Below are 9,126 nucleotides of genomic sequence, written 5' to 3'. Positions count from 1 at the left end.
CCTCTGCATGGTACTAAAAACTGTGATGATTCCAAGTGCTCATCGTCTTGGCCCAGATTCTGTAGCAGATTTTCAGCCATTTCTGTTCCTATTGGTGGTACTGTGGCAAACTAGCCACTCCACCCACATACCAGCATTCCTAGGTTACACATAACATGTAGTTGAAGTGTATACGAAGAGGGGAGTCAAGTCCTGTAGATCCAGTTATAAGAGTGGTTTAAGCCACCTCGCAGAAGTTGCAGATGCTGTTCATCAACTTTATTTTGAGATGGACAGGGAGTTTCATTGCCTGGGGCGATACTCTACCCAATAGCTGCTTGTGGTGTGAGGAAGGAAATAATGTCCCATGGAGTCCAAAATTGGCAAAAGAGCTTTGAGAGCAGGCATTCGTGGGCTCGATTTAGCCATAAGCCAAGCAATTTTATCTGAAAATGGCAGTTTGGAAAGCTCCGTAGTGTGGGCAATGACAAAGAATATACTCTGGGTCTTCTACAGCACTGCAGTGACAGCATCTGAGAGAGTCAGCTTGCCTCATGTGGTAATGAAAATGACCTGTAAATGCCCCATTGAGTCGCAGTCCATGAGTCACAGTGCACCACCTTGGCTAGAAGTGTTTTGTGACATCCAGAAACTAAGCTCTGGGTCAACATTGCTCAGTATAGACGGGAGGAAAACCCGAAAACCCAGTAGCAGTCTTTTGCTGTCTTTCACTGTTATTTAATTAAACACATCCCTCATGTGACGGTGGCACAGTTTTACCTTGCTGAACCACTTTTCGCGGCTCTTATCAAACATAACATTAGCGGTCTTCGTAGGCTGAGGCCGAGGAAAGCAAGAGACGTTTACATGATGTTTACGTGATTACTGCCGTGACAAATGGTCGACACAGCAGCTTCGCGGTACGTTTTATATGTTGCTCATTCTGGACATTTTTCGCTACCCGATTTTCTGTCCAAAACAGCTACGACTGCATCAGTGTCATTTCACACATAAATTCCTTCATGAGTTGCACGCGCGCGTTAGCACACAAAGTCGCTACACGTCTGAAAAATACCTGACGAAATCGGCAGAAGAAACTTATTAGAGCTTGCAGTGATTATCCTTTTTATGCACACGTCCCGCAACACCATACGGCTCCGTCGTTACTCCATTTTCCCAAATAGCCTCGTCCCCAATTTTGCCGAACGGCCAAACCGCTGAAGCGTTGTTTTCCTAGTATTCATACGCGCAGTTGTTTACGCCTCTAACTTAATTAAATTAATGAATAATTGAGAGATACATGCTGAATACGACACATAATTGCATAAAGACTCCCCAAGCAGCACAAAGGACCGGGGCGAAGCCGGTCCAGCATCGGGAAAGAATCCTACAAAGTCGGGGGCATGCCACCAGCCGATACCGGTCCTTCCTCCAGTTTGCAACACCGGGATGATTAAGGACCGACATCGGCAGCAAGTATTCGGTCCCAGCAGGTCCCCGACGGATCCCCGATAATGCTGGCAGGGGGCTCCCACCATGCATATTTACCCCCCCATGCATATTTTAGCATTAATATGCTTATTTTTAATAATTACAATAATTTCGAGTGTAAACAGTGTGTGTAGAGCCCAACATTTTATTTTCGGAGAGGAAATAGACTGACACAACACTTGTAGCACCTCAATAGACTAAACGACGAGTGGTGCACACTAAGCAGTCTGCCTGCATCACCCAATGTATGCCAATTGTGTCTGAAATGAAAAACAAAAAAAGAGGGGTATACAGAAATATGCAGCATGTCCGCATAACTACTGTCATTGGCAATGTAGCCTGAAAAGAAAAGGGTGGAAATGGTCTACCGTAATATCCAGCCTGCCTGCGTAACCACTGGCCCTTCAATGGTGTCTCAAAAGGGGGGGGGGAAACGTACCCAGTAAGAGGTGGTCTCTGAAAGGAAACAAAAAAGGTATACAGTAGTAGGCAGTCTGCCTAACCACTTGCACTTCGGTAGTGGCCCAGAAAGAAATGAACGGCTTGTAGCATTAATATTAGACGTAACGGTAAAATTGCTGCATGGGGAGAAATGCAGCCTGCCTGCGTAACCATTAGCACGTCAACGGTGTCTCAAAAGACAGAAAAAGCATACAGCAAGAGGCGGTCCGCCTGCACAAGTGGTGGTGTCTCAAAGAAAACGAAGTTATGCAGTAATAGGCAGTCTGCCTATCTGCTCACGCTTCAGTACCCCAGACACAAAAATGAACGGCATGTAACATTAGACGTAACGGAACAATTGCTGCACGTCAGCACAAAATAGTCTGTGCACGGTATGTGGAATGAGCTTTATCAAAAATGGTAAAATGCACAGTGTAGGGATTACGAGTTACCAAGAGAAAATTTAAATTATGAAAAAATGACAAAGCCAACGACTGGGAGAAATGCAAGTCCAGGAAAGAGAAAATAGTTCACATCCAGCGCCTTTGGTGCAAATGACTAGCAATTACTACAACGAGAACTGTAAAAAATGACAGCTGACCGGGACTAGAGCTGACAGTCAATGGTGTGCACATATCCAGCGTTCCTTCACAAAAACGTCAATAAGCAAAAAAAAAAAAAACATGGTCAAGGAGAAGCATCCCTATTGAAAAAAAAAGCGACATCAGGTCTGATGTGATTTGGGACACTGTCTTGATGCTAACACAGAGCTGCTCTGATGCTGATGTTAACACCAGCTGATGTTAGCATCAAGACAGTGGCCCAAATCACATCAGATCTGATGTTAACATCACAGCTGCTCTGATGATGATGTTAACATCAGAGCTGCCCTGGCTGATGCTCACATCAGAGCTGTCTTGATGCTGATGTTGACATGAGAGCTGCATTGATGCTGGTTATGGCAATCTTGAAAATGCTGCAGTCTTGGTTCACTGAAATGTTCTGCAAAGAAAGCCCCTCATGCCTGCGGTATATGAGTACCGACAAGAACCCTCACGAAACAGGAGATAGCAGCAACAAATCACTTCACCACAACAATTCACCACTCCGGAGTACGTACCTTTTAACGCATATCCATTTATCATCAACATACCTGAGCGTTGAACTCACGGGGGCACAAAAATTGGTAATGATCGAACGGTGAACAACAACGCAAAAGAGCACACCTAGGTCCTCATTTCCGGTCCAACTTGTCCTTCTTCCGAAAAAGCACTTCTAAGCGTTATTATGTCGAGCAAGAGTCCCCACCGCATTTGAACACGGTGCTTGAGTTTCTCTTGCTGGAGGCCGCTGCGTCATACACGCTGAACCTGCATGAAATGTCGTTCCAGAAAATACGATGGCAGGACACCTATATGTAGAGCAGTGTAGAGACATATGACATACCGTCTGCACAAAGCATACAGTAGACTTCACTTGGCGTTCTATCTCCCTGTCGTTGTGCAGATCCCTGCAAATAGAGTAAAACGGACAATGAGAATGCATGGCGCAGTCGAACATATTACTTCACAGTTATATTAATTACACACCTGAAACGGCAAGAATCCTGAAGGCGAAGAACGATTTGGCTTCACATGCAAGGCAGCGTCTTCACTCTTTGACATGTCAAACGAGACCGACTGGTCTGCTCGCGGTTAGAAGAAACGCTTCCACTTACAGACAGTTGCAATATCAGACGGGTTGCAAGAACGACAGCATCAGGTGAGAACAACAATACAAAGCCTCTTAAACGCTTTAGACTTGCTGGAACGCTCGCAATTACGCCAACTACACGCGGCGACGAGAAACGACCGTTACAGCAGCCAAAGCGAACCCAACAAGAACAGCGCATGCGCGACAGGCAGCGCTGGCTGGTGGCATCAGGGGAATGAACGTGTAGTATATTTCTATTGTTGGGGAAAACTCACGTGACCTCAAGCGTTGGGCCAATCGTTGGACGTCGGTTGAGTAGCTTTTTGCTTTGCTTTTTTTTGTCTCCCTGGGTGACCTGTGACGCCGGCGAGGCTTCCCCTTTCCCATCGGTCCTCTCCCTCTCCCCCGCTTTGGCGGTTCGGGGCAGTTCTGGGTGGTTGTGGATCTCCGTTCGCGTCGAGTGAAATAAATAACAAAATGTGGAAGCGTTGGCTGTTTCTGTTACACACAAAGTGCTTTATTTTCCGGGATTGGTATTTCCAAAGCACAAATATGAAGTCTGCTGTAGCTGTGCACAACACGAACATGATATGAACATTGTTTCTGAAGTTCGAATGAAATGCCGAAGCAACTTTGCATTCACTGATAGCTGATGTCTCACGTGGAAGATTTCACAGTAGAACAACAGTATATTGGCTGCACAGGCACACACATTCAGAGGTCCGGCGTGACAGAGAACATGTCCATATTGCTGCTTGTGTAGGCGCCTGGTTGATCCGTCACAAAGGAAATTGTGAAGCTGCTATGCCGAAAGATGATGATCCAACCACTCTGAGTGTCATATCCATTCTACTGTATCCATGCAGATGCCATTCTGAAGCAGATATGAGTTGAGTGCTTATACCTGAACAAGAAAGATAGGGATCAGAAGCGTGAAAACCAAAAATTCTACCTGCCAAAATGCTGCGTAGATGCCACAGGTGCGGCGCTATGTTATGCTAAGCGGCAAAATAGAATAGGAACTGACTTGCCTGTCATCGAGTGAGTAGCGGAAAAACACAGTATTCGTCCTTCTTGAATCGTTGTCGCACCAAGCAAGCGAAGCAGACCTGCCTTCCACCTATCTACCACTCAATTGACTTGCAGAAGTATCCATGAGGCACCGAGTTTTTCAGAGTTGGTATCGACAACATGTTAGGGAAGGACACTAAAAACCATCCAAAGCGGTACCGGCGTAGATGCTTTGCTTGCGTCCCTGCTGCACCCAACACATTTCGAAACTTTGCGGCGAGTTGCTGTAGTTGCTCCGGCACCGCCGACACGGTCGCCGGCTTGAGCGCGCCAAGGGAAGTTCATAATTTCAAACCAACCAATGAGCGCTCGCATACCGGGGGAGCGGCCTCAGGAGCCAATGGGCTCGTGACGGTTGAGAACTCGCGCTTCGACGTAAGAATTCTTACGTTTCATGACGTTTGATGACGCGAAAAGCTCGCAGCGCCTCACTTTAGTCCGCAAGTGAACTCGCGAGTTTCATCCCCTTGGTGGCATGAAGGCAAAGCGACGACGCGCGAGCGCGGGCGAGTGAGCCTGTGTTGAAATGGGCATGGAGCCAACATCTCCGCGCAATGGCTTGGCGGACGAAATATGACGACGGGTAGAATCGTACTACCTCTTGAGATTGTGGCCGTTCCAGGATCTTTCGAGAAATGCTGCTGTTTTCATAAGAATCACTGAATGTTGTGTTTGAAGCAAAATTGCAACATGAGATTGGCCAAAGCTAAGGTATTAGTTAGTTATGATTGTGAACAGATCGGCAGTGCAATCTGACAGTGAGAGATCGACAGAATCAAAAACAACAACAACAAAACACTCACTGTTTTGCCGACCCTTTCTCTAGTGTTCTTTCTTTCTTTCTTTCTTTTTTTTTTTTTGTTATAATGAAGGAAAGCAAGGTTAAATGCTACATTTTTCTTGACTGTGTGCGATGGTGTACATCACAGGTTCCTCATGTGCCATGAATCTACTTAAAAGCTGCTGATGGTGTCAGGGCATCACACTTATAACAGTGACCAGAATGCGGCAGGAGTACTTTTGAGGCACTCTGGCCACGTTGACCACAAAACGGCGTTCCATACTCCCTCCGAACCAAACTTTGCAAAACTTGTAGCGCAGAAACATTAACAACACACACGCCGGCCATTTGCGCCCAGCAATGACAACGAAAACAAAGATGATGGCGATGGCAGTCGCGGTAGCCCAAATGCAGGGAGCTCCAGCGTAGTCTTTGCGGGTTTCGGTGCAGCGGTTTTCGTCCGATCAGTTCGACTTGCTAAAGCTCTCTTCGTTTCGTTTCACGTGAGTTTTTCGTTTCTGGGGATTCGGTCGTTTCGTTCGGGCGTGGCCGACTCTTCCCGAGTATCTTGTACTTGCCTGCTTTGCAGTGAGGCTCCATTAATACTTCTGTTCAGGGTACTGCGTGTGCATGTTTTCTGTCATACAACACAACACAACACATGAAGTGAACTGCAGCCCAATGTTTGAAAGAGTTACCTCATACCAGACAGCCAAATTCCTTCCTGAAGGGATGCTTCACTGTCTCGTACAGCTTGGGACAAAAGTTTCTGAAGCACGGGTGTTTTGTATTTCACTTCTCCACGCCTCCCCTGCGGCTTAAGGGGGACACTTGTTGAACAGAATCCTTGGGCAGATTTTTCCCAAGGATTCTGTTCAACAAGCATTCCCCAAAGGTGGCTGGGAGAAGTCCAATACAGAATACCCGTGTTTCAGAAACTTTGTCTCAAGCAGTACCATCCGATCACGTGTTACCGAATCTGCATAAACATCGGGAGACGAGCGGGAAGAAATACTTAGCCAGTACACCACAGCAGATCGGGACGTTAACGGGGATCCATCGGGAAAGAATCCTGGCCGGGACGCAAACGGGAATCTATCGGGAAAGAATTCTGACCGGGACACGAACGGGGATCTATCGGGAAATAATTTCATGTAGTTTTCCTCTCCCTCAATTCTTCCCCCTCACATTGTCGGGAAGCAGTCGGGCTTGTGACGGCGATATCGGCCACCTCGAACCCATCATCCCCGTTACGTTCCCAGCCGAATCCCAGTCCTTTGTGCTGCTTGGGTCGTTATTATGGAGTGTGACCTTCTGAAACACTGATTTTCTCACGTAAAACCATGCTTAACACTGGACTGCATAGACCCATTGTGATTAATTTTGACAGCTTGAATTTCAAAGGATTGGAATTTGAAGGGTAGATTTCTTAGCGTGGATTCAAAAAGTTTTATTATTAAGAGTGGGTGACAGGGTACACCTGTGCAAAGAAGCGCAGAAAACGCATGCAATACAACGAAATCAGAGATCCGTTTACCTGTATCAGCACCCAGGCAGCACAGCGCGACGACCCAACGTCGGTGCGCCGGCGGCTCCCGACCCGACCGGGTCGGCTCCCGACCATTGTCCTGCATACGCTTTGCAACACGGGGATGTTACTGATCCGTTATCGGGAGCCTGTACTGTACCTCAACGATTTCCCGAGGTGCAGCCAATGCACACTTACGGGTAACTCATACCGCCCAAACAAGAGTTAATTTGCGCGATTTTTTAAAACAAAATCAATATGTCATTGTAGAAAACTCTTTATTGCATCATAGTCACAAGATACATGGGTTCTATAATGCATCATAGTCACAAGATACATGAGTTCTTTAATGCATCACTTCACCAGGAATGAAAAAAAAAAGAGTGTTACATTGAAAGTATATAACCACCAGCCCCGCATATGTACTATTTACTTCACAAATATTCACTGAACACAGGTTATATGGAACAGAGATAGAAGTTGGAACTCGTTGTCTGTTAAGTTAGACTGTTGAAAGATGGAAGTCACTGAAAAGGTTAGCCAGAACATAATTGTAGGCCGGTTCCACGTTAGCTCAGACAGGGAGATCCCATGGACCTCCTGAATTTTCGTGATTTTTTATATATATTTAGACGCTCATCGCAGATGATCATCAACATTGGTAAAATTAATCATTCGAAAACTTTCCGTGCAAAAAATCGAGAAATCCAGCCCTGAATTCCATTGTTGCAATTTTGCCGTGTTTGTACGTGTATACATCCTGAGTTTTAAAATATATCGTAGTGCAATTTCTTTTGTGCTTTAGTACACCTACCTGCCAGCACCCCGAGCGCAAATTTAGGCGCACAGTGGCAACACTGTATCGTATAAAAAGCGGCGAACATGCTCTGTCGCGCGGTTGCGTTCAAACTTCGACGCTTCTTGCTCTGGCTGTAGATATCTCCGACATGTTCGTACGCAGTGGGGTCGCGTTTAGCGCGCTAATCAGCAGTATACGCCTTTGGAGAAGAAGTTCTTGCGTTAGATGAAAGGCTTAACATCGGGCCATACCCTGGCAAAATATATACGAAATCAAGTGGGACCTTTTTGAGAAATACACGCGCAAAATCCATGTTTATTTCGAAATGTGCCTAAACATTTACATATTTCAGCACATGCCGCTAGGAAATATATGCAGGATGGATATATCAGATGAAAGAGTATTAAAAGCTGAGTGAGCTGATACCAAGTATTGCGATCAGGGACATCTACAGCCAGATATATCAGGCGTCGAAATTAGGACAAAAGTGCGCGAGAGGGCATGTTCGCATTTTTTTATACCATACAGCGTTGCACCTGCGCGCTAAAATTTGCTCTCTGACAGCTGGGCTGTACGCATAATAAAGCAGCATCACAAATTTCTCAACAATATCTCTTAACACTCGGGAGGTATATGTGTGCAATCACGGCAAAACGGAAACATCCGAATTCAGGGCCGGATATTCTTGATTTGTTTGCACGAAAGCTGTTCGGCAAAAATGTTGATCATAATATACGATGAGCTTATAAATATAAAAAAAATACTGAAGACCCAGCAGGTCGATGGGGCCTCCCTGCCTGAACAGACGTGAAACCGGCCCGTAATAAAAAGATTGACGTGAAGTTCCTAAGCTACTTTAGAAATGTAACAGGTTACCTTCAAGTTATTTTCTACGCAATATATATACTTTTCAGCGCTTGACCTGTCTGTATGGTTACTTCAGACCTTGCTGTCACAATGGGCGATTCAAGACGTTTCTAGTCTTGAAATCTCTAGTCTCGTAAATAGTCTTGATATACAAAAATAGCAATATCTGCTAAGACAAAAGAAGCCTACATTTATAGGCTTCTTTAGGGAGGGATTTGATGATTTTGATCTCGTAATAAGGCACATGAAAAAGGAGCACAAAGCAAGTTTATGCTCTACGAGTTGTCCCCTACATACATATCATAGAACCGTGCCAAGTTTTAATCCTGCTACCCACTGCCCTCTATCATTATCAATACACTGCTTATCGTTAAGATGCGTGATACCTGAGCTTCCTAATACTCGGTTAAAACATAATTTGTAACATTCACCGTGTAACAGGGGAGGGAGTTGTGTAACAACAGTCGCGCACTGCAC

General features: G+C 45.6%; 1 long non-coding RNA gene across 1 annotated transcript; it reads right to left on the bottom strand.

Annotated features, from left to right (window-relative positions):
- Nucleotides 1–1,599: 1,599 nt before the first annotated feature.
- Nucleotides 1,600–3,729, bottom strand: LOC135370514 (uncharacterized). Its single transcript, XR_010415365.1, has 5 exons — nucleotides 3,501–3,729; nucleotides 3,358–3,421; nucleotides 2,817–3,281; nucleotides 1,839–1,926; nucleotides 1,600–1,730 (listed from the first exon to the last, which is right to left on the bottom strand). It is a non-coding gene; the product is annotated as an uncharacterized LOC135370514 (long non-coding RNA).
- Nucleotides 3,730–9,126: the final 5,397 nt, after the last annotated feature.

The sequence above is a fragment of the Ornithodoros turicata genome, chromosome 1 (assembly GCF_037126465.1).
Source record: "Ornithodoros turicata isolate Travis chromosome 1, ASM3712646v1, whole genome shotgun sequence".
Lineage (NCBI taxonomy): Eukaryota > Metazoa > Arthropoda > Arachnida > Ixodida > Argasidae > Ornithodoros > Ornithodoros turicata.
Note: the sequence above shows the minus strand (reverse complement) of the source record. Positions and strands in the feature narration are given on the sequence as shown.